Source organism: Erinaceus europaeus, chromosome 15, assembly GCF_950295315.1.
Source record: "Erinaceus europaeus chromosome 15, mEriEur2.1, whole genome shotgun sequence".
In the NCBI taxonomy this organism is placed as follows: domain Eukaryota; kingdom Metazoa; phylum Chordata; class Mammalia; order Eulipotyphla; family Erinaceidae; genus Erinaceus; species Erinaceus europaeus.
In genome coordinates, this window is record NC_080176.1 from 62,959,116 (window position 1) to 62,984,152 (window position 25,037).

The 25,037-nt window shown below is 47.6% G+C and overlaps 1 protein-coding gene across 3 annotated transcripts in view; it reads right to left on the reverse strand.

Moving 5' to 3' along the window:
• ZBTB7C (zinc finger and BTB domain containing 7C) overlaps positions 1-25,037 on the reverse strand; it is a 384,832-nt gene that overhangs the window by 69,001 nt on the left and 290,794 nt on the right. Inside the window, exon 1 of one of the 3 annotated variants that reach the window (XM_060173840.1) lies at positions 14,436-14,456. The exons of the other annotated variants lie outside the window; for them this stretch is intronic. The gene's annotated coding sequence lies outside the window, so the exon portion shown is untranslated. Of the gene's footprint in view, positions 1-14,435; positions 14,457-25,037 lie in introns of those variants that run through there. 3 annotated transcript variants of the gene reach the window in all.

The window sequence follows — 25,037 nt, forward strand, 5'->3', positions numbered from 1 at the left end:
GTCAAATTATTAATTACGATTCTTAATCACTCCTTTTCCCGTCAGAGCCCCTGAGATTTAATTTGCTTCAACGTTTGGCCCTTCCCAGAACACTGGGCTCTGTGCGCCTTTCTTTTCCTCCCAGGCAGTGGGGAGAGGGCCTCTGCCGAGGAGCCACACAGCCATTTTTTTTTTTCCTGCCTTGAAAGCAACACCTGCAGACACCAGGGAAGGGGCAGGATAGGGGTCTTCTGAGAATGGGGGTAAGGGGGAGCTGCATCCAATAGATATTGGGAGCCATTCGTTGAGACTGTTGGGGTGCAGAGAAATGAGGCTTGCTCCACTGCTGCTGTGAACAGAACTAGGAGCAGGCAGCAGAATGCATGTGGGTTTGATTCAGGTTCCAGAGCATATGTACACACATGGACATATATTAGCTAGAGGCAGAGGGAATGAGAGACCACAGCACTGAAGCTTCCTTAAACCAGAGCCGTGCACATGGCAAAGCAGTACACTGTCCTAGTGAGCTGTTTTGCTGGCCTGAGAATAACTGTTAGAACAGTGCCAAGGACAACATGGACTATCTGAGGAACAAACCAATTTCTAGGGACCAAATGCCTTCTAAAAGCCTCTGAATCCCCTGCCTTCAAGGTGACAGAGGACTCCTCTGTATTTTTTGTCCATTTATTATTATTATTATTTATATTTTTATTGGATAAAGACAGATAGAAACTGAGAGGGAAGAGGGTTATAGAGATGGAGAGCGTCAAGACACACCTGCAGCACTGCTCCACTGCTTGTGAAGTTTCCCTCCTGCACCCCCACCTGGCCCCCCTCTGTGTCAGTTTCTAGGTTAAACTGACTACTGGGACCTAGGTGTGTCTCTCTCACACACACCTCCACCCGCAAGCCAAGACTATGCCTAACTTAGGTCTGTGTCCCCAGCTCCGAGGCCAGTGGCTCAGGAAGTGATTATGGATGTGAGCTGGATCCAAGGTACAAGCCCAGATTCAGTTATACAAGTCCAACATGAATATAAAGTGGAATATTTAGACTGGGAGAAATGTCACCAGTACTTAGTTGCTCTTGTTTCAATCTTTCTAAAGAACAGAATGAATGGATGAAATATTTGTGAGATCAGGAATGAATTAAACAATTCTAAAGTCAATATGAAATTTCAGAGGAGCTACCCGAAATGTCATCTCTCCCTTCCCCTCCGCTCCCCCCATCACAACTGTTCAATTGTCTTAAGAGATGGAGACGGGTTGGGATGAGGTGGAGGACAGATGTGAGCAGCCCTGGGTGGAGGGTGGCAGGAAGGGAGTGCAGGGGACATGCTCTGCAGAAGCACAGGGTGGCAGGCCCTGAGCGGAGCACACGGCAGGCAGGTGTGCTCTCAGGTGAGCTGTCTAGCTGGCTCTGGCAGAGCTCCTAAAACTCCACAGTCATCTCTTGGTATCTGCGGGAAATGGGTTTCAGAGCTCCCCACACCAATCAAAGGTACCTTATAGATGACCTACAGGTGAAGGTAGCAGAGCAACTAATCAACATCCTCATGAAAAACGGCTGAATGGGCCAGCGAAATAGCTCACATCTGCTGCTTCATCCTGTGCATGACACAGGTTTGAGCCCGGCCCCACCACACTAAAGGAGGCTTTAGTGCTATGGTTTCTTTGACTTTCGGTCTCTCTGTTTTTGTTTGTTTGTTTGTTTTGCCACCAGAGCTGTTGCTGGGGCTACTGCACAGCAAATCAACCACTCCAAAATTTTTTTTGATAGGACAGAGAGAAACTGAAAGAGGCAGGCAAGACAGAGAGGGGAAGAAAAAGAGAGACCCCTTCAGATCTGCTTCACCGCTTCTGAAGCTTCCTCTCTGCAGGTGGCAACTAGGGTTGAACATGGTAACCTGGGCGCCACCACCTAGTGCCTTACTCTTTCTTTTTTTTTAAAGTCTCAGAAATGAAACAATAATAATAATAACAATAATAATAATAATAATCTGAGTCCATAGAGTAAAAGCTGTGTTGTTTGGTGTTGACTGTATACATCAAACAGGAGAAGCAGGCAGAGTCAGTCAAGGAAAACTAATAAAGGAAACAGAAATATATCAAGTTTGGTCTTAAAATTAATAAAAAGACAAATGAACAACATAGGACCCTGAAATTATGATGTACATTCTCTTAGAGTCAGCAATTCTTCTCATTGCTATCATAATATTTGCTATGTACGATGGCTTTATTATCTGGTATTAATCTGAGTATCCTTAACTCTTGCAAAAAACATTAAGTGACCGGTAGTCATTAAAATGACAAGTATTTGACTGCTCTGTGGAAATATGCCATGTGAAGATCTGCTCACACAACTGTACAGAATCATCCTACTGCATTTACTAAAATGTGAATCTGCAGAAAAATGTCTAGAGTAGCATGTTGTTACAGTTATAACACTCCTCAGGCAGGTTATAGGAGGGGAAGCGAGGGGAGGAAAGGGAAAGGGAGGGGGGATTATTTCTCCTTTCCCTCTTTCTTACATTCTTTCTGAAATGGGCACATGTCACTTTTATAATTTTTTTTATTGCCACCAGAGTTATCACTGGAGCTCAGTGTTGGCACTACCACTGCTCCTGGCAGACATTTTTCTTCTTCTTTATTTGACAGAGAAATTCAGAGAGGAGAGGGAAATGGAGAAGGAGACAGAAGGACACCTGCAGACCTGCTTCACTGCTCCTGAAGTGACCCCCTGCAGGTGGAAAGAGGGGCTCTAACATGGGTCCTTTCACATGGTAATGCATGTGTTTAACCAGTTGCACTACCACCTGGCCCCCTATAATTTTTTTTAATTGAAAATTGGGACTGGGCAGGTGGCCCAGTGATTGAAGACAGCCTCCCTTGGCTGAAGCTCTTGGCTCAGTACTCAGCACCACAGGAAGGCCACAGGGTACTGATCTCTCTCTCTCTCTGTCTCTGTCTCTCTCTCTCTCTCTCTCCCTCTCTCCCTCTCTCCCTCTCCCTCTCCTTCTCTCTCCTACTCTAAAAATAGTAAAATGTTGATCTGGCTCATAAGTATAACATACATGATTGAGACTCAGGGCTCACACTCTAGACTGCTTTGAAATTTTTTTTAGTCATATATGCTTCTCCAGTAAAAAAAAAAAAAGTCACTGTAGATAGTGATGGGAGAATGTCTGCAGAGGCACAGCTCCTTATGTGTGTGTACACCAAGAGACGTAGAGTAAATAGTGAAAATGTCTGACAGAGAATGTGGGCATCATGTCTAGGTTGCAGGAAGGAGTGTCCCTCCTTCCTCCTTGTTGTTGAAGTTTTTCTTTATAAAATGAATTAGTTTCGTGTAAAAAGATTTGGACTGCGTAATTGTGTGGTTTCTCTGGAGCTTGCCAGGATCAGCATTTTAGGGAAAGGCAGCCTGGGGTGTCCGTGCAGACAGCTGATCCACAAGTGTGAAGGGCCCAACTCTGGGTGCCCATCCTGGGATTATCTTCCTGCACAAAACCCAGGAGCTGATAAAATATTTCTTTCTTTTTTGTTTTTCTGGAGCCAGGCCCTGGTGCATATGCTATCCCAAAACTCCTGGGACACATTTTCACTCAAATAGAGAGAAAAAGAGAGACTGAAAGGGCAAGATACCACATTACTGGAGCTTCCCTTGGTGCCAGAGCATCTTTCAGGTAGTGCCAGGGCTGAATTTGGGGTTACGCATGGTAAGGCAAATACTTTACCCAGTGAGCTATCTCTTTGCCTCAGGGTGCTATTTCTGGGAAGTCTTTCCTGGTATGGTATTTTTTTTTTTCCTGGTATGGTTTTTTTTTTTTCTTCTTCTTTCTTTTCTTTCTTCTTTCCCTTTCCTCTTTCTTCCTTTCTCATTTTCTTCCTCCCTCTTTTTCCATCTCTCTCTCTCCCTCCCTCCGTCTTTTTCACTCCATGCTACCAGGGTTATTGCTGGGGTTGGTGCCTGCATGACAAATCCACCTCTTCCAGCAGCCTTTTTTTTTTTTTTCTTTATTTGATAGGACACAGAGAAATTAAGAGTGAAGAGGGAGACAGAGAAGGAGAAAGACACCTGAAGCACTAACTTCACTGTCCGTGAAGCCCCACTCCCACCCCGTGTGTAAACAGGAACTGGGGGTTTGGACCTGGTCCCGGAACATGGCCACACTGCTTCTCTACTGTGTGCCACCAAGATCATGGCTGGCGCTCAGGTCTGCATGACGAATCCAGCACTCCCAGAGGCCATTTTCTTTATTACTTTTCTTTATTGATAAGACAGAGAGAGTGCTACCTCTCATACTTAGTTAAGTTCCTAAACAGTCCAGCATAATAATATTGATAGTTTGGATTGATGAAGACACACCCTAACTCCAAACATTGTCATGTACTTTTTAAAAAATATTTATTTGTTTATTCCCTTTTTGTTGCCCTTGTTTTTTAAATTGTTGTTGTAGTTATTATTGTTGTTATTGATGTCGTCTTGTTGGATAGGACAGAGAGAAATGGAGGGGGGGAAGACAGAGGGGGGAGAGAAAGACAGACACCTGCAGACCTGCTTCACCACTTGTGAAGCGACTCCTCTGAGGTGGGGAGCCAGGGGCTCAAACCAGAATCCTTATGTGCCAGTCCTTGCGCTTTGCACCACGCGTGCTTAACCCGCTGCGATACCACTGGACTCCCGTCATGTACTTAATGTGTCCTCACTGCCCTCCCCATCCCAGGCAAGATGTGTAAACAGATGTAGGTTCTGATCTATTACTTGAGAATATTTCTAGTTGCAATAAGAAATTATTTGTAACTAAACTCTAACCTTCTTATAGTTATAACATTCTATCATCTTTGAAATGTAAATCCAGCATAAACAATAAGTCTCTCCTAGGTATTTAGTTATTAAAATACATTAATATAGATCTCTCCTTGTGCTTGTGCACAGTCAGGCCTTATTGTAAATGCAGTTTCTTTTCTCTTCTTTCTTTCTTTCTTTCTTTCTTTCTTTCCTTTTTTAACCTTTCTGGTTATAACTTAGTAAACTTTTTTGACCTATTGGTATTTTCTAATAATTTATACTTATGAAAAATGGTGCTTTTATTCTTAGTGTTGAAATGTCAGCAAAATTAAAAAATGAAATATATGAAAATAAAAACTTTTATAATTAAAAAAAGGCAGAGAGAAACTGAGAGGGGAGGGGAGATGGAGAGGAAGAGACACAAGGCAGAGCTGGGATGGGTGAGGAAAGCCCGCAGCTCACACACCCAGCTGTGGTGTATGCCAGCCACGAGAAGCCAGCTCTTCTAAGGCATCCACAGTGCACTGGCCTGAGGACCCTGACTTTCCCACTCCTCATCTTGTTTGTCTCTGGCACATTTCTGCCCAGGACAGAGACCCTGGTGCCAGCCTATAGTGGCCACCAGGTGCCAGATCTCAATCTGCAGCATGACAGAGTGGCCACTACCATCCCATAACCCTGCCCCAACAAGAGCAGGAATGGGGGCAGGGTGTTCCAAAGAGGTGTGGCCATGTTCCCTGTGACCTGGGCGGGATTGACACATACCTGCCGTCACCCAATGCTGGTAGATCCACCTTCAAGCCTAGGTGCCTCAATGTCCCCAGGCAGTACCTTCTTTGTCCCTTGTCACACACCCTACCTGGAACCTGCTATGGACAGAGCCAGGCAACTCCTGCTTGACCAAGGCAACCCTTGAGTTGTGCCACTTCTGGCTCCAATACTTCCATGTACTAGGTCACCTCTTTGGTTGTGTCTCTTCATTTGCAAACACACAGTAGGGAGCCCTTAGCAGGTCACAGGCTGTGCAGAGGGCTGGGAAAGAAAGAGGGAAAGAAAACACAGCCCCAGGTCTGGAGAAACGGCCCAGGCAGATACTGAATTGCTTTGCCATATGCTGACCCAGGTTCGAGCCTGGTCTCCACAATGCATAAATAAATAAAAATTTAAAAACTTTTGCAGCAACATATACCAATATATTAACAGGGCTGTAGTTATTTCTGAATGGTAGAATTTCTATGCTTTAATAGTCATTGTGATTTTCTGACTTTTTTCAAAATTTTTATAACAAATGTATTACTTTATAACAACAGCCAATACAAACACACAAAACAAAATGAAACAACTGATCCAGTTCTGTCAAGTCAGTCTTTCAAAACCTGTCATAAATCTGATATCTCACATAGAGGCTTCTTAAATCATGAATTGCTGGGTTCTGCCCTTGAGTTTGTGAGTTAGGGTAGAACCTGAGACTCTGCATTCTAGCATGTTCCTACTCTGAAGGGAGCATTATAGAGAGCATTTTCTACCATTGCTTGCTTCTACTCTGATCAAAGAGATAAAGAACATTTATTCTTGATCTTCTTTTCCTTCATTTGTTTTTAATAATTTATTTTGGGGCCAGGCAGTGGTGCACCCAGATGAGTACACACATTACCATGTGCAAGGACCTGGGTTGGAGCTCCGGGTCCCCACCTGTGAGGGAAAGCTTCACAAGAGATGAAGCAGTGCTGAAGGTATCTCTCTCCCTTTCCCTCTTGATTTCTCTCTGTCTCTATGCAATAAATGAATAAAATATTTATAAATGTATTTTAATGAGAGAGTGAGAGCAGAACACTGCTCCTTCATAGGTGGCATGTGTGGGGGGTTCAACCCTGGGCCTCACATATTCAAGGCATGCATTCTCTTTGCTGGACCATATCCCTGTCCCTCCCCATCATCCTAAGCTAGAAAAGTGATGAATTGTTCCTACCAGGTGAGAAAGGAGCGAGAACAGGACCACAAGCCCAGCCAGCAGGCACTCTCATCCCATTGCCAGGCCACTTTCTTGGAAGAGCCACATTCCACACATTCCTTCCCTGAGCTCACCTCCTCTCCTCATCTAGCCAAGAGACCCAAGGGAACAGGGTCTTCTCATTACTGCTTAGCTCCCACATGTTGAGTTAACTGTCACACCTGGTACATTTTTGTTAGTTTATTTGTTTGTTTGGTTTCTCTCTCTCTCTCTCTCTCTGGTTGCAGTCAGTGTGTGTCCAGCTTGCAGGCACATAGCTGCTGGAGCAGAGATGCCAAGTTTTGTCCTGCCCACATGTGAATACAGGCTTATGGCAATGAGTGGGACTTTCCTGGTGGGGGGGGGAGTAGACTCCAGAATGGGGAGTTCTCACAGCCCAGGACTCCCATCAAACTACTTCCCAAACTGCTCCCATAGTGCATCCCACCACTCGGTCCAGGGTGCCCACACCCTCTGTGTTCATACTGGCTTTACTGTAGATGCATATGAATGAATGGATGAATGAATGAATGAATGTATAAATGAACAGATCAGAAGGGAACATTTTATGAAATCCTCAGTTTAATCCCCTCACCCCCCAAAAAAGTTGGAATAGCCCTTTTTCTGCCCCTCACTTCCTGCAGGGAGGGACACAGACCCTAACAGCTAGAGGTCCTGAACCTGGGACTCTGTCCAGAGGGGCTGACATTCTGCATTACAACATCCTCCTGGCAGCCCTGAGGGTGGGGAGACTGGTCCCCAAACATAGGGAGCTCCAGCAAGTCTGCCGCCTGTGACTGAACCTCGACAGGAAGCACTGATGGCTTTGCGGTAACATATATGAACCATAGGGAGGAGGCAGTAGAGACAGCACTTCTGGTCTACAGCAGATTGAATGCTGACTAAGAAGGAGGCATTCTGTGCAGACTGTAGGGAGTCCAGCCCAGCCTTCAGGCTCCCCTCCTCCAAGGGCTGGTGGCTTCAGTTGTCCGACATGTACTAGCTGTTCAGCCCTCAGCTCAGGTCAGCCTTGTCAGGACTGCCTGGGCCACACGGCCACCTGGACCAAAGGGACTCCAGGGACTCCAGGGACTCCCTCAGTCAGTGAGAACCCGAGGCATCCAGGGTTCCACAAGAGCATGACAATTCTGAGGGGTCAACCCAGCTCCAGAAGGTAGGGGGGGAGAGGGTTGCTGGAACTGTGGGGTTGCATCATGTATGATACCTTCTCTTGGGCACACCCCTTCCCCTCTGCCACAGACTCCTGCACTTACCCACTGGGCACTCCAAAATAATGCACTCACATGAAACTCTCCTCCTGAGTTAGCAGCCCAGAGCCCCCAGCCTTGGAAAAAACGTGATTACAAGGACGCAGTCCAATTCCTACACTAGCACCCTGGGTTAATTTTGGAGTTCAGGATATAGATGAGAAACAAGTGCTGCAAAATACTTCTTAAAACAGAGTTCTCCTGGGACATCAGATTAGAGCACAAAACTGGCACATCTGAGGCCCCAGGCCACAGGTTCAGTTCCCTGTGCATTGCCTTGTGCCACAGGTAAGCAATGCTCTAGTCTCTCTATCTTGAAGAAAACATTTTATTTTTGGCTATACAGAGAGAGATTGAGAGGGAAGGAGAAGATAGAGAGGGCGAGAGACAGACACCTGCAGCACTGCTTCACTGTTTGTGAAGCTTTTCCCCTGCAGGTGGGGAGTGTATGCTTGAACCCAGGTCCTTGCGCACTGTAACATGTGTGCTCTACCAAGTGCGCCACCACCTGGCCCTTCTCTACTTTTATTCTCTCTCAAATATATACATAAATATATAAATATATAAATAAATATTTGGAAAAAAATCACAGTTCTCCTTAGAGTGACTATGAATGTTTCAACTAGTTAATTTGGAAAGCATAAACACAGACACATCATGGTCTCTATTAGCAAGAAGAGTTGTTTCTCTTGTGTTGTCTGTCTAATGCTCAGCTCCTGGTTCCTGAGGGACAGGAAGTGTCATAGCCTGGGGACAGGGAGATGGCTTCTTTCCTGCAGGGCTCAGCCAGCCCTGCAGAATGCCAATTAAGGCAAAGCTGTCTGTGAGGAGTCATTTCAGTTGTCACATTAACCTCAAGAACTGGGATCACAGGCTGAGTACCAGCTCCCCAGTCTCCAGGCCAACGGATCCCTGTAATTGGTATCACTTCCTGTGGGGTATGGTGACCTTCTCTACTAACACTGAACTTCCCAGGCCCAGTGAAAAGCCCAGCAAAGCCAGCGATGTGTCTGCCTGGCCGAGCCCCTTGGGCAAGCCTGGGGGGTGGGGTAGATCTCTCCAGTGAACTACTCAAGAGACAGCCCTACCTTCCCCAGAAGCCAACTGTGGGCTAAAATGCAGTGTGGTCTTGGGAACTAAACAAAAAGCAACCCTCTCTCCTTGGAAAATTGGAGCATTTGGGGCTGGGTGGTGGTGTACCTGGCTGAACTCACACAATACCATGCAGGAGGACTGGGGTTTGAGCCTCCACACCCACCTGCAGGAGGGGATGCTTCCTGAGTGGCGAAGTAGGTCTGCAGGTATCTCTCTCTAGATATCTATCTCCCCCTCCCCTCCCAACTTTTCTCTGTCATTAACAAATCAAACAAAAAAATGACTGCCAGGAGTGGTGGAATCCTAATGCTGAAGAATCCGCCAATAAACCCCAGCAATAACTCTGGTGGCAATTAAAAAGGAAAGAAGAGAAGAGAAGAGAAAATCGGGACATCTTGTCATGAGCCAACCACCTTTTCAGAGGCTTTCACTGCAACATGTTTGTGCAGCCCATGATTCATGGATACTACAGATGAGCTACATAGGAGTTGGAGAGACCGTCTATCAGTCTGTCCCTGCAGTCTGGCTGTCAGGCCTAGCTCCAGGTGTCCTAACTGTGTGGGGCTACCAGGGTTTTCAGGACAGATTGGTGCAGGGCCTTAGGGATTCAGGTTGGGAAAAATAAATGCTGAGAGGCCTGGAATCCTCCTGGGGTACAGCGAGCGTGGCACTTGCTTTGGTGTTTGTCTACTGTGTCTTAGCCAGCCATGGCTTCCATTCCTTGAGGAGCAGAGGTGAGTGAGAAAACAGAGAAGGAAGGGAAATGGGATAATATTAGAGCGAGATTTTTCCTCGCTGTCACTCATCACTCTCTTTCCCTGTCACCCCTGCCCCAGTAAGAGCAATAGATGGAGGAGGCTACAGGTCAAGGCCCTTGGCTTGCTGGAGAAACACCAAGGTCATAGCAGGGGACAGAGGCTACAGAGAAAAGAAGGCCACTCCCTGGGGTTCAGGGGCCTGGCAATGTGTGGGAGCTGTGAGGTCTGAAAACCAAGTTAAGAATTATAGCTCAAATGGCTAGGGCAATAGATCAGCTACTAGCACACGGGACTTGCATGCCTGAGGCTCCTGGTTTGACCATGGCACTGCATGTGCTCAGGTCTCTCCTTCTCCCTCCCTGCCTCTCTTTCTCTCCCACACATGAAATTCTCACATGAAATTAAATGAACTTGAAGCACCCATGGCTTTCCTCAGCTCAGAAGGCAGCGAGAGTCCCCCTCCCAGGGGAAGGGCCTGGAGTTTCTAAGCAGCCCAGGTGGGGTGTGGACCTGTTGAGAGTCAGGCCCCAGGAGTCCCAATGCGTAGGTGCCTCCCACCAGGGAGCTGAGGAAGGGCTCCCACTTCTGAGTCTTGTTCTGGATCCCCACGCCCATCCAGTCCCGAATCTGGATTAGAAAGCAACCCAGTGAGGCCAGGTGGTGGTGCACCTGTTAGAGCACACATGCTACAATACTCAAGGACCCAGGTTTGAGCCCTTGGTCCCCACCCGCAGGGAGAAGCTTCATGAGCAGCGAAGCAGTGCTTCAGGCATCTCTCCTTCTCTTTCCCTTCTACCATCCCCTTCCCACTCAATGTCTCTATTAAATAATAAATAAAATATGAAAGAGAGAGAGGAAGCATCCCGGAAGACTGTTTCCCCAGTGCGGAAGGGGGGTGTAGCTTTCTAGCAGACACTCAGTCTTGAACCCCAAGACCCCTAGACCTGAATTTCTGGTCACTCTCTGTGCTTGGGAAGTTGCCACCCAACGGCAAACTGCTCTTCTTTCCTCCCCTTCTTCCTCTCTCTTCATCCTCTCCTTCCTTCCTTTTTATTATACTGGAGGTGGGGGGTGGGTAGCAGTTCATAGTCCAGTTGTTAACACGTGAGTACAATCTCTTATCTCCCCACGGTAGGTGTCTGCAAAACACTCTTACCCCAACTTGGGTCCTTTTCCAGGACCTCCAACAACACCCCCCTATACCCACCACTTTCTCTCTCTCTCCCTCTCTCTCTCACTCTCTGCCAACACACAACATCTAGTCCAAGTTTTACTTTTTGTTTTCCCTTTCTGTCCTTCTTTTTAAAATTTTTTTATATTTATTTATTTCCCCTTTTGTTGTCCTTGTTTTTATTGTTGTTGTAGCTATTATTGTTATTGTTATCTATGTCTTGTTAGACAGGACAGTGAGAAATGGAGAGAGGAGGGGAAGACAGAGAGGGAGTAGAGAAAGATAGACACCTGCAGACCTGCTTCACCGCCTATGAAGTGACTCCCCTGCAGGTGGGGAGCTGGGGGCTCGAACCGGGATCCTTACTCCGGTCCTTGCGCTTTGCACCACATGCGCTTAACCCGCTGCGCTACCACCCGACTCCCTCTGTCCTTGTTTCTTAAGTGCCGCCTATAAGTGAGATCATCTGGTATTCACCCTTTCTCCATCTTCTCCTTCTCTTCCCCCTCCTCCTCCTCCTTCTTCTTTTCCTTTCTTTCTTTTTTTTTTTTGGGGGGGGCTTATCTTAGTACAATTCCTTCCCCTATGGAGAGCAGTCTGGAAAATTCTCAGAATGCCAGAAATGGACCTACCCTATGGCCCGACAACTCCTCTCCTGGGGATATATCCTAAGGAAGTAAAAAGACACCCATCCAAAGAGATCTATGTACACCGATATTCATAGGAGCACAATGTGTAACAGCCCAAACTTGAAAGCAACCTAGGTGTCCAACAACAGATGAGTGGCTAAGAAAACTTTCGTACGGGGGCTGGGTGGTGGCATACGCATTAAGCGCACATAGTACAAAGCACATGGACCCGCACAAGGATCTGGGTACAAGCCCCTGTTCCCCAACTGGAGGGTGATGCTTCACAAACAGCAAAGCAGGTGTTTATCTTTTTCCCTCTCTATCTTCCCATCTCTTTTAATTTCTTTCTGTCCTATCTAATAAAATGGGGGAAATGGCTGCCAGGAGCAGTGGATTTATAGTGCCAGCATTGAGCCCCCATGATAACACTGGAGCAAAGAGGAAAACAGAAAATTGTCACACACACACACACACACACACACACACACACACACACACACACACACACACACTGTAATATTCCTCAGCTACTGAAAATGACAAAGTCATCTCCTTTGCCTCCCGTTGGAAGCGGCATGAAGGCATCATGTAGGTCAGAATGTGGTGGGTACTGGCTGACAGGGGGCCTAATCAGAAGACCCTCCTGACACCCTGATGCTGTCTGTTCCCATTTTCTTAGTGGCATTGGTGACAAGACCATCAGGATCCCAGAAGCACAGTCCACCCCTCTGGGATGATGTGGCCACTCCAGGGCTGATAACAGTGTCCGTGTGACGAGGCTGTCCCAAGGGCCCTGTGTGCAGAAGGACAGCAAGGGTGTGACAGCATCCCAGTCCTAGAGTGTGTGTTACAGGGAGCTCTGCAAATTCAGCCAAGGCCAGCCCTGGGTGTCACGTCATTTTCAGAACAGGAGACCTCTTCAGAGGATGTCTGGCATTTAACAAGCTCACATACTGATGCTTTCTCTCCCTTTTATTATCTCTCCTGCTGACTCCAGCCTTCACCCCTATTAGGCCAACTCGTGCCTAATAGTTACTCTGAAAACCCTCTTAGATGACTGTTCCTGGTAATCATTGGTAAGTGGATACAATCTAAGAGCCAAGGCAGGGGTTTTGGAAAAGGCCTGCCTAAGGAGTTTCTTATTAAACATGCCAGGAAAGCCCTACCTTTAATCTACCTCTGTCCCCCCCGCCAACACACACACCCAACACCCAGGGACTCAAAGACAACCTTGGTGTGCTTTGTGCGACATCCTTGCTGTTCTCATCAGAGCAAAACTTAAGCCCAGTGTGACCCCATGAATCCTTTATTAATTTTTTTATTATCTTTATTTATGTATTGGTTAAAGACAGGCAGAAATTGAGAGCGAAGGGGGTGATAGATAGGGAGAGAGACAGAGAGACACCTGCATCCCTGCTTCACCACTCATGAAGCTTCCCCCTACAAGTGGGGACCAGGGAGAGGCTCGAACCTGGGTCCTTGTGCACTGTAACATGTGCTCTCAACCAGGTGCACCATCACCCGGCCCCGCCTTTATTTTATTTTATTTTATTTTATTTTTAGAGAGAGAGAGGGATACCACAGGAAAAAAAAAAGGAGGAGGAAGAGGAAGGGGAGGAGGAAAAAGAACATGGTGCCTATGTTTCCTTCATTGCTGTGGGGGCTGGGTTTGAGCCCAGCTTATATGCATGGAAAAGCAGCTCATGGTCCCCATGAGCTATTTCACTGGTCCACCTCCCTGACTCTTGAATCCAAAGGGGTCTAATGCCTTGAGGACACCAGAAAACAAAGACGTCAAAAGCCACCCTCTCTTGTGGGCACAAGTCAAAGTGATCACCAGCAGCTCCAGAGCAGGAAGGAAATGGGAGAGAGTGCAACTAACAGAATAAAGTAGAAGAGGATGGTTGTCCAGGGACCCAGGTTCAAGCCCCTGGTCCCCACCTGTAGGGGGGAAGCTTCAGGAGTAGTGAAGTAGGGCTGCAGGTGTCTCTCTGTCTCTCTCCCTCTCAATTTCTCTGTCTCTATCCAATAATAAATAAGTTAAATTAAAACTAAAATAAACATTTAAAAATATATGGGGAGGAAAAGAGAGAATCTTCAGTGTTAATAAGTCAGAAACAGAAGGATGAATATGGGATGATCTCATTCTCACGCAGAAGTTGAAAAACAAGATCAGAAGAGAAAACACAAGTAGAACCTGAACTGGAATTGGCATACTGCACCAAAGTAAAAGACTCTGGGGTGGCTGGGAGGAGAATACAGGACCAAGAAGGATGACAGAGGACCTAGTGGGGGTTGTATAGTTATATGGAAAACTTAGAAATGTTATGCATGTACAAATTACTGTATTTACTGCTGAATGTAAAACATTAGTTCCCCAATAAAGAAATTAAGAAAAAAGAATCTTCAATGTTGATGCAAGAACAGAGGAAGAGACTTGGAGATAGCTCACCTGACTGCTGTATCATGTGTGAAAACCAGTCCCTGCCACACTGGGGCGGGGGTGGAATGGGGGCTGAAGTGGGGGGCTTCAGTTCTCACCCTCTGGCTGTGTCTGTCTTTCTCTCTGAACATCAACGTGAAGCCCCACTTTGTGACAACAATAATGACAAAAGGACAAAGAAAGCGGTGCATAGCCCAGCGAAAGTCCTGTCCACATCATACAAAAGCCTACAGCTACAGACTGTGTACAGGGATCTCATGTGATCTCTACTGCAACCCCAAAGCGTTTGCCCACCCCCAACTTTTTTTCACCAGAGTATTGCCGAGGCTCAGTGTCTGCATGACAAATCCATTGTTCCTGGAAGCCATCATTTCCTTTTCAAAATAATTTCTTTATTGGACGGGATAAGAGAAAATGACAGGGAAAGAGGAGATAAACAGAGAGACACCTGTAGCCCTACTTCACCACTAGTGAAGCTTCCCCCCTCCCACAGGTGGGAAATGGGGACTTGAACCTGGGTCCTTGTACATGTGCTCTCTACCAGGTGTGCCACTGCATGCTCCCCATTTCACAGACAGAGAAACCACAGCAGCAAGAAATTAAATAACTGGCCAAGGCCACAGAGCTGGAACATGAAATCTACCCTGAATCTAGAGGTCACAGCTTAAAAGGAAAGATCATATTTCTAAGCCTTTAGTCCAGCTCAGGGCATCTCCACAAGCCTCTGGAAGCCAGCTCTCCCTGCCCCTCATCCCCCCTGCTCTGTCTCACTGCGCCATCTTTTTAGAATGCTCAGCTCAGTGGAGCCCATGTCTCTGAAATGCAGCTTCCTTGTCAAGTTCTGGCTTTAACTGGGTGACAAACAGCCCCACAGAAGACAGACTTCTGTGTCCACACCCTTTGTAGGCCAGCACGGAGCCTGGCACACAGTAGGGACTGTTGTTTTCCTTGCTGCCTCCAGGCACCAAGAGCCTCTGCTGAGGACCCCATCTGGCAAAGTGGCCCCACTTGGACAGCCTTTCATCCCAGCAGGGGCCTGGCCTGGCTGAGGCTCAGCCCCTGGGTGTGTGGAGAGTTCACCACTGTGTTATTGAAAAGGCTTCCAATAGCCAGCGGCCAGGTTCACTCAGAGGGTGCACCGCAGGGGAGAGGGAGGGCAGGGACACACCCCAAAAGTGGGAGGCAGGGAAGAAGAAGCAGTGGAGTTGGAACCCTAAAGCTGGATGTGCACAAGGGCTGGCAGCCTAGCCCAGGGGTCTCATCCTCCAGAAGCCCATGCAGGCGCCATCTTTGCTTTCACTCCACTCTCCCCACCACCCCGGGGCCTGGGCACTGCCTGTGCCACCAAAGGTCAACCTGCTGGTCTAGAGTGTGGGAAATCCTTCCTGCAAGCCAGGAGCTCTAATCTGGACACAGCTCATCTGCCTGGAGGCCCGGGCTCTCTTTGCAATGAACCCCAACCAACAGCACTCCTCCAGTGCTCTCCACTGCCTACAGCGCATTCTCTACACACAATTCCCCAGCAGGCCCCACTGCTTGTGGTGAAACTGGTTCTAGGAGGTTCCCTTCCTGCACGAACAGCCCCAGGGTCGGTCCAGAGTCCTTTGGTTTGCTTCATCCTCATGCTTCAACTTCCATCACTGGAAACCACCACTTCTTTAAAAAAAAAAAAAAAAGGAAGAAGGGAATCTGGCGGTAGCACAGCTGGTTAAGCACAGCTGGCACAAAGCACAAAAACCTGCTTAAGGATCCGGTTCAAGCCCCTGGCTCCCCACCTGCAGGGAAGTCGCTTTACAGGTGGTGAAGCAGGTCTGCAGGTGTCTATCTTTCTCTCCCCCTCTGTCTTCCCCTCCTCTCTCCATTTCTCTCTGTCCTATCCAACAATGACAACATCAATAACAACAACTACAACAATAAAACAAGAGCAACAAAAAGGGAATAAATAAATAAATATTTTTTAAAAATTAAAAAAGGAAGGAAAAAGATTTATTCACTTATGTGGGGGGTAGGGGGTGGAGAGGTAGCAGAGCATCGCTCTGGCACATGTAATGCCAAGGATTAAATTCAGGACCTCATGCTTTTTCTCTCTTTCTTTCTTTTTTTAAAAAGATTTCTTTATTGGGGGATTAATACTTTATAGCCAATAGTAAAATACAATAGTTTGTACATGTATAACATTTCTACATAACAATTCAACCTGCACTAGGTCCTCCTCTGCCATCATGTTCCAGGACCTGAACCCTCCCCCCACCCCCGAGTCTTACTTTGGTGCAATACACCTGACCTCGTGCTTTTAAATCCAATGCTCTAGCCACTACACCGCCCAAGAAATAGTTTCCCCTTTTGACAACTCCTAAAGGCTGGGGCCACTGAACTTTGTAGCCGTGTCTTCTTACCTTAAAGAACGGCCTTTTTGGGCCAGGCTGAGGCACACAAGGTAGAGTGCACATGCTACCCTGCATAAGGACCCAACTTCAAGCCCTCAGTCCCCAAGCTGTAGGGGGAAGTTTCACAAGCAGTGAAGCAGTGCTACAGGTCTTATTCTCTGCCTGTTCTTGCTCTGTCTCTCCCTCTCACTAAAAAAAAAAAAAAAAAAAAAGAACTGCTTTTCTTGTAATAACTGGTTTGAGTCAGCAGACAGAAGATATGAAGTGAGAATTTTGAAGGGGTGGTAGGAGCTTGGGTGGGGTGATCTTGGAACACAGAGGACTCCTAGAAGGGCAGGCCTTAAGGGTGGAGAAATCTGAGTAGCTAGAGAATACTGTGCAGGTACCAGGAAAAAAAAAGGTTGCCATAAATGTCTGTCTTACTCCTCCCTCCCGACTCCCTCAAATGGCTTAAAGGCAGTGATGAAAACCTAGAGGCTAATATACACCTAAACCTACTTCAGAGTGCCCCAGTGTCCTGGTCACCTGTGATCTTAGGGGCAGTTTCCCGAGGACACACACTGTATCCACATACACTCACCATACATGTCATTCACACACACACACACACACACACACACACACACACACACACACACACACACACACACAGGGTCTAAAGAAAACTAGCAATACTCAGAGAACTCCCCAAACATATCCCTTCCAAGCTGCCAGCTCAGGAGGCCCCTCAGATCTGTGGGGGGCAGATCAAGCCTGTTTCCTCTTCTTGCAACTGCTACCCTTCTCAAATTTCTCCTTCTCTGCAGGTCCAGGCCACAGAGACATTAATCCCTATTCAAATGAACCTTCAAGGTTCTTCCTTCATTAGAAAAAAGAAAAGAAGAAAGCCACCTCCACGAGCACCCCCAAAGCAGGGCTCTAATGTCAGGTGTGCTTTCGCAGGCCTCACCTGGCCTCTCTCCTGGGCAGGCAGAAACGCGACCCTTCCTGCCCTCCTCCGCCCGCCCTTCCCCTCCCCCCAGCAGCTTTAATAAATGGTGATTATTTCAGCACAGCTGCCCTATGAATTGTCCAGTCAGGCTTATGGGGTGGGAGCCAAGGGCTGAGCATGGAGCTCAGATCTCGGATAAAGCTGCTGCAGGTGGGAGCTAGGGAGGAGGGCGCTGGAGGCCAGGATGACAGAAGCCTTTTTTGAGATGCCTGCTAGGGGTAGAGCCCTTGGTTAGGGGAGGAGAGGAGCTGAATTTGCAAAACAGGGATCTAGGGAGCTGGAGTCAGGCTACCAACACTGCACAAACACAGGCCTCTCTAAAGTCCCCTTCTTTCAAACCCAAGAACCCTGAAATGGCTCCTGTGACCTTAGCCTCTGGCTGCCTTTTAGGTTAAAATGTGCTACATGAATAAGAGTGGTGGCTCCCCAGGTAGGGTGTGTGCCTAGCCATGTCTGCAGCCCAGGTTCAAATCCTGACATCACATGGGAGGTGCTCTGGTGTTGGGCGAAGCTCCAGTGCTATGATGTCTCTTCCTCTCTTTCTCGATTGCTCTATCTGAATGAATGAATGAAAAGGGGGCCCCAAAGCAGTGAGACTGCACATATGAGAAGTCCTGGTTCAGCAAAAATCAATCACTGTGTTGTTAAGGGCAAAATGGATGGAGATGACTATGCTTAGCCAAGTAAGTCAAGAAGTGAAAGACAGCTACCAGATGGTTTCATTCATATGTGGAATCCAAAGAACTGAAGCACATAGGCTTGCAAAAGCAAACAAACAAAAATCAAAAACCAGAAGTAAACAAACTGCCTCTAAGACTTTGGAAGAACTATGGTGGTTATGGTTGAAAGGGTGGGGGGCACAGAACTTTGGTGGTGGCTGCTAGAATCTTAGTCTTGTAGATCACTATTAATCACAAATAAAAATTGGCTTGTAAAAACAATCGATCGATTGAATGTTGGTATATTATTTGAGGCTAGAAATGAATCTTAAGTTGATTTATCACCTACAGGAGATATTTGGGATACTGGTTAGTTGGATAATGGGTGGATGGGTGAATGGATGGGTGAATGGATGGATGGGTGAATGGATGGATGGGTGAGTGGATGGATGGGTGAGTGGATGGATGGGTGAATGGATGGATGGGTGAATGGATGGATGGATGAAAAGGTGGATGGATAGATGATGATCTGAGATACTGTGAGAAACAGAAACAGAAGGGGAGGTAAGCTCAGGGGATATGGGGGAGGCCAGTCACCTAGGGGTTTGAGACAAGGAAGAGTTGTTGCCTGGCCAAGTCCTGCCATTACACGGTCATACACAGGGTGCCAGGCCAGTCAGGTCTGGAAGAAGAAGACTTCATGGTGAGGCGGCTTCGCTTGATTCCAACTAAATTCTCCTCCAAGAAGTGGGGACCACTGTCTCCTGAGCCCAAGAAGTTCTGAAATTTAATTTCAGAAGCCACATACTCAAGGGCTCTCAATTTTCGGAGGTGGAAACCTGCTGTACGGATATATATTTTTTGCCACGTCAGCTTGGTGAACCCCCTTGGAGACCACCAGTCTAATCTGAGTCTTCATTCTGAGTCTGGAAACTCTGGGTCATAACAGAAGCTCAGCCTGTGTTCTCAAATTTCATGGCCCCCTTTTAGCAGACTGGTCTCCTCTGAGCCTCTGCTGATTATTCCTTGGTGTTGGAGGTGAAGATACAGAACCTGTAATCTTTTAAAAAGTGGGAAGGTGATTGAAACCTGTAGTTGGATCCAGGAACCAGTGGAAGAAGTACTAGCTAGAGGGCTCAGAGTAAATTTGTCAAAGAGCTTCACTCAAGCGGTTCTCTGGCTTATGGTAGAGCTGAGGATTGAACCTGGGTCCCCGGAGCATCAAGCATGAAGTCTTTTTGCAGAACCATCACGCTCTCCTCGCCACCGCCCCCAGTCTTCTCCTTTATGTGATGAGCATCATTTAAAACCAATTTGGCAGTGGCTGCACAACTTTGTAAATATAGTTTAAAGAATCACTTAAGATAATAAAAAGCTTAAGTGGGTGAATTGTGCATGATGTGAGTTACACCTCAACAAAGTTGTTGTGTTTTTAGAAAGAGAGACGAGTTCTCAATGGGACCAGGGAGGTGGTTAAGCAGTAAAGCACAGGCCTTAATAAGCGAGGCCTGGGTTTGATCCTGAGCTATGTATGAGGAGGCAGAGCACTGCTCTGGTGTTTTGAACACAATGAAATCATAAAATAAAAACAGTGACCTTCAAAAATAAAAGTCCCTGTGACTTTTAGTTCCTAGCGGTTTTGATTATCAGAGGCCAATTCTACTGGGCTCCTGAGGACTTAAGGGAAGGCAGGTGTCTGGCAGACACTGGGCTTGGTCAACTCTGTGGTGGCCTTTACCAAGACCAATAGGCTGACCTGTCATTTCCAGGAATAACTTCATGTCAGCCAGAATCCATGGCCAGAAAAGCAAGGCGTGCGTGCGTGCGTGCGTGCGTGCGTGCGTGCGTGTGTGTGTGTGTGTGTGTGTGTGTGTGTGTGTGTATGAGAGGGAGAGGGAGAGGGAGAGGGAGAGGGAGAGGGAGAGGGAGAGGGAGAGGGAGAGGGAGAGGGAGAGGGAGAGGGAGAGGGAGAGGGAGAGGGAGAGGGAGAGGGAGAGGGAGAACAAGACAGATTTTTCCTGAAGACCCTGTCTGGTTCTATGAAATCACTTAAAAGGGTCATGTGCACATTTGTTTTTGGTTTGTATCTAATTTGAAAGCACGTACACACACACACACACACACATACACACCATTAGGTATTTTTTTTCTCCAGCTTGGAGTTGCAGCCTTGCCCCACTGAATGTGTTCAGTGGACAGACTCACTCGTAGAACACCCATGTTCTGGGAGTCGGGCGGTAGCACAGCGGGTTAAGCGCATGTGGCGCAAAGCGCAAGGACTGGCGTAAGGATCCCAGTTCGAGCCCCTGGCTCCCCACCTGCAGGGGAGTCACTTCACAAGCGGTGAAGCAGGTCTGCAGGTGTCTATCTTTCTCTCTTCTCTGTCTTCCCCTCCTCTCTCTATTTCTCTCTGCCCTATCCAACAATGACATCAATAATAACTACAACAATGAAACAACAAGGGCAATAAAAGGGAATAAATAAATAAATATAAACCAAAAAAAAAAAACACCCATGTTCTATGAGTCCTGTAAGTTTTCCTCCTCCACACCCATGGCACTCCCTGCAGATACGAGCCAGGCCACGTAGGGGAAACTTCCACATCTCTAGATGGTCTCCCGAGTGGTGGGGAAGCCCCAAGAGTGAGGGAGGGATGAGAGGGGCTCATTCCAGCTGGCCCCTTCCAAGCTAGGGCCTCATGGAGGGAGCCTTCCAAAACAGGAATAAAGGGGAATGTGATGGCAGAGAGCAGGCCTTCCTCTTTCCAATACTGTCCTCAGAGGAGCAGAAAGTTCAGTCACTCTGCACATCTGAAACTCTCCCTTCAAAGGAATTGCTTATCTCACCATACCACAGCACCATGGTGTCCACCGCTACTTGAATTTATTTATTTATTTTTAATATTTATTTGCTTTCCCCTTTTGTTGTTCTTGTTGTCTTTTATTGTTGTTGTTATTACTGATGTCGTCGTTGTTAGATAGGACAGACAGAAATGGAGAGAGGAGGGGAAGACAGAGAGGGGGAGAGAAAGATAGACACCTGCAAACCTGCTTCACCACCTATGAAGTGACTCCCCTGCAGGTGGGAAACTAGGGCTTCAAACTGGGATCCTTAAGCCAATCCTTGCATTTCGCGTCACATGCACTTAATCCGCTGTGCTACCACCCAACTCCCTCTCAAATTTATTAAGTAATGACACTAACAGTGCATGCTATCAGGGCCTGATCTATCACCACACTTTCCTGGCTGGCTGTTTAATTTAATTTAATTATTTTAATTTTTTGGTTAAGTTATGAGAAGTCCAACAAGTTAAAAATCAAAGGAAAATTAGCAAGTGTATACACACACACACACACACACACACACACACACACACACACACAGAAATAAAAATTCTCTGGGGAAGTTATATGAGGCGGTCAGGCTTCAGAAAGGAAAAACACAATCTCTGACTAATATGAAGGAGACTCCAAATTGCTCTTGGCAACAATCTGTCAGCCCCAGATCCCCTCCCTCTATTCATCTCCCCAGCTTCCAGCCAAAGGAAAATAAACTGAACAGCTCTCTCCCCGGCCCAATCTGGAGGCTGCCAGGCTGACACGGGTGAACAAACACACAGTCCCATGCAATTCTCTACCTGTGTCATCACAAGGCACACGGGGCAGTGGCCCTCTTATCAAACTGACTATCTCCATAATGGGGCGGAAGAGAATGCCTTTCTGCTGGCCCCAGCTATGGAATCTCAAACCCTGCAGAGAGAAAGGTAGAAGAAGAAGAAAGGAGGACTTGTCCTCCTTGGAAGAGTTGGTGTCAGCTCGAAATTGGGAAGTCCCCAGAGCATCACTCGGCAGGGCTTAGATTTATCTGTTCACCTTCTGCACTAAAGCGATAGTTCATTTTCAAGGTAGTTATCTTACACCTATTATACCATGCAAGATGGAAGGAGAAGTTAACAGGCCAAATGTTCCGGAATATTTATGCCTGTACTGTCTCAGAGATCCATGTGACACCTTTTATGAGGACAAATGAATCAGGTCAGCTAAAACTGAGATGGACAGGAGGATGTAAATGCCATTGGACACAGAGATGCACGTGGACAGGGCATGGACTCTTCTTCTTTTTAATTAATTTTTTTAAAGTTTAATGACACAGAGAGAAAGATGTAGAGAGAGAAAGAGACTGCTTAGCTCTGGTTTATGGTGGTGCCAAGGAATGAACTCAGGATCTTCTAGCCTCATGCCTGAAAAAGCCTGGTCTGTTCATTGAAGGCCCCCCAAACTCCTGACATATTGAGAGGAGCTGCTCTGAGAACTTTGGATGGCCAACAGACCTGACTCTAAGAAGGATTTTCTACCATGTTCTCCCACCCTGGACAAACCTCTCCGATCATAGAATGGGGAGCCCCTGTCCCATGAGGGAAGAAGTGCTATCTGCCATCTTGACCACTGCATCTGGAGCGGCACAGGGGCAGGGCTCAGCCTGCTGGTACCGCCCCCACAGAGGGGTTGCCTGTCTTACAGACTGCAGGGGACAAGAATCATCACTGATTGGGAAGTATCCAAACAAAAGACTCATCATCCACCAGGAATCCAAACAGCAGGTGCCAAAGCAACGTCCAGGACACTGTGAGCACTCCACAGAATCCGAGTGAGCTGAGGGAAATCTTCACTCTGATTTCCCGGTGCTCTTTGTCACCCAGGCTTCCTGCCACTTCTGCATCATAGCAACCCTTAAGAAGCACCTTCCCACACAGCCTCTTTTTCCTTCACTCAAATGAAACATGTACTGTTACTATCATGGCTAGTATTACTATTGTATTAGTACTTTGGCCCCTGACAGAGGGACCAGGTGGGACTTCACTTACAAAGTTCAAAGTGCCCGGGTTCAAGCCCCAGGTCCCCACCTAGAGGGGAAAGCTTCATGAGCTGTGCAGTGCTATAGGTGCCTATCTCTCTCCCTTTCTACCTCCACCTTTCCTCTTGATTTCTCTGTCTCTATCCAATACTAGAATAAATATTTTTTAAAAAGCACAAAGTTCAAGGTGCCCAGAAGCATGCACTAGGCAATGCAGTAGCTGTCAAGTCAATGGCTGATTGAATGCAAAGACATAGAGGGTCAAAGATGTTCACACTGTGTGTAACACACTGCATTGTGCTGTCCTGTAATTATACCAGGGAGACTCCCCAAGTGTAAGATGCTAAGTGACTCATGGCATCCTAGCTTTGCATATACCAGCGGCAGCTTACTTGAGTTTTCGGACCCTCAGCTTCCTCATCTGCAAAGTGAGGCTAGAGATCCATAGCTGTCAGGTCTGTGAATCAGAGGAGGGAAAGGCTCTGTGCACAGTGCCTGGGACATAATGGTCTCAGAATATTCTGTCTCCTGGCTCCTAGCACTGACACAACAGGCAGTCTCTAGCCACCCAAGTGCTCCTTAAGTAGCTGTCCTAGCGATCATTACAGTGAATAGTTTCAGCATGCACTGAATCCCAAGTTGGAGATCTCAGGACTCTTGCACTGTGCCCCCCACCCCCACCTGGTGACTTCTATGGAGTACAGGACTCACTGACCCAGCACCCTGAACCTCAGTCCCTCACTAACCCCTAGGGGTGAGAAGCGGGTAGGTGGGCTGCCCCTGCCTGGTCCTTGGGAGAACTTGGAAAAGAGCATCAAATCCCAAGCTCTGACAAAGAGCTCAGACTGTGCACAGTCTTTCTGGGAAGGGTGGGTCTCTTTCTTCTTTCAGCCCAGGTTGGGCCCTGGGGAAGAAGAGGGTGGCACCCCAGTCTTCTTTCCCCAGAACCCCCTAATCCCTTCCTCAGAGGACTTAACTGAGGAGGGTGGGGGAGGAAGTGAAGCTGAAACTTGAACCTGGCAAGGCTTTCCATCTCTCCTCTTCCCCTTCCACAAAATCTATTGAATCTGGGGGAAAAGGTCTGATGATTCCAACCACTTCCCTGGAATTTTCGAAAGTCTGCATTTAGAGGGATTGGAAGGGCTGTGCCACCAGGCGGCCAAGGAGCCATGGGAAAGGGATGTCTGGAGGAGGAGGAGGAGAATGAGAAGGAGCGACAGGAGGAGCAGGGGAAGGAGGAAGAGGAAGAGGAGGAGGAGGAGGAGGAGAAGGAGGAGGAGGAGGAGGGCAGTTCCTTCTGCCCACAGCCCACAGTCAGAAGGAGCAGCCTGAAACCCCAAGGGACAGATGCACAGTCCCACCCCCACCCCAGTGGCCTCAGCACAAACTCCAGAAGGACCCTCTAGGGTGGGTGTGGGGTACAGCTCTGGATAGAGTTCCTCCTCACTGTGCCCTGCCGCAGGAAGTCAGGCGCTCTGGAGGGTGTAGGGTTCTGGGTGTCCAGGGGAGGGAGGCCTGACACAGAACTGACAGATGGGGACACATACACACACAGACCCCAGCTTGATTCAGTTGATCTGGCGGGTGAAGGGAGTTATCCCCACCTTCCTGAGCAAGACTGAACATAGGAAAGTGTTCCCCACTCACCTTGCTGAGCTCAGCCTGTGCTCTGAGCCCCTGGACCTAACGGACTGCCCTGACAGCCCCTGACCCAAACACCACCCTCCTCCAGCACCTCTTAATTGCTGTCTCCAGAACTTGATTTCTTCCAGGAGTTGTCATACTTCTCCTCACCACCCCACTGCCATCATCCTAAATTTTGCATGCACCGCACACAGGAGAGAGCCAAGTTTTGGGGTTTTTTTTGGGGGGGGGCGGTGGGGTGGTGGTGGTTAAATCAACAGTACATGTCCGGAGTTCTGGTCAGATACTCTTAGCTGTGCCCTCTCCAGTATTCCCAATGGGGAGCCTTGTTGTACTGGAGTTCTGGGTTGTTTTTGGTCTTTTTCAACCGCGCACCCC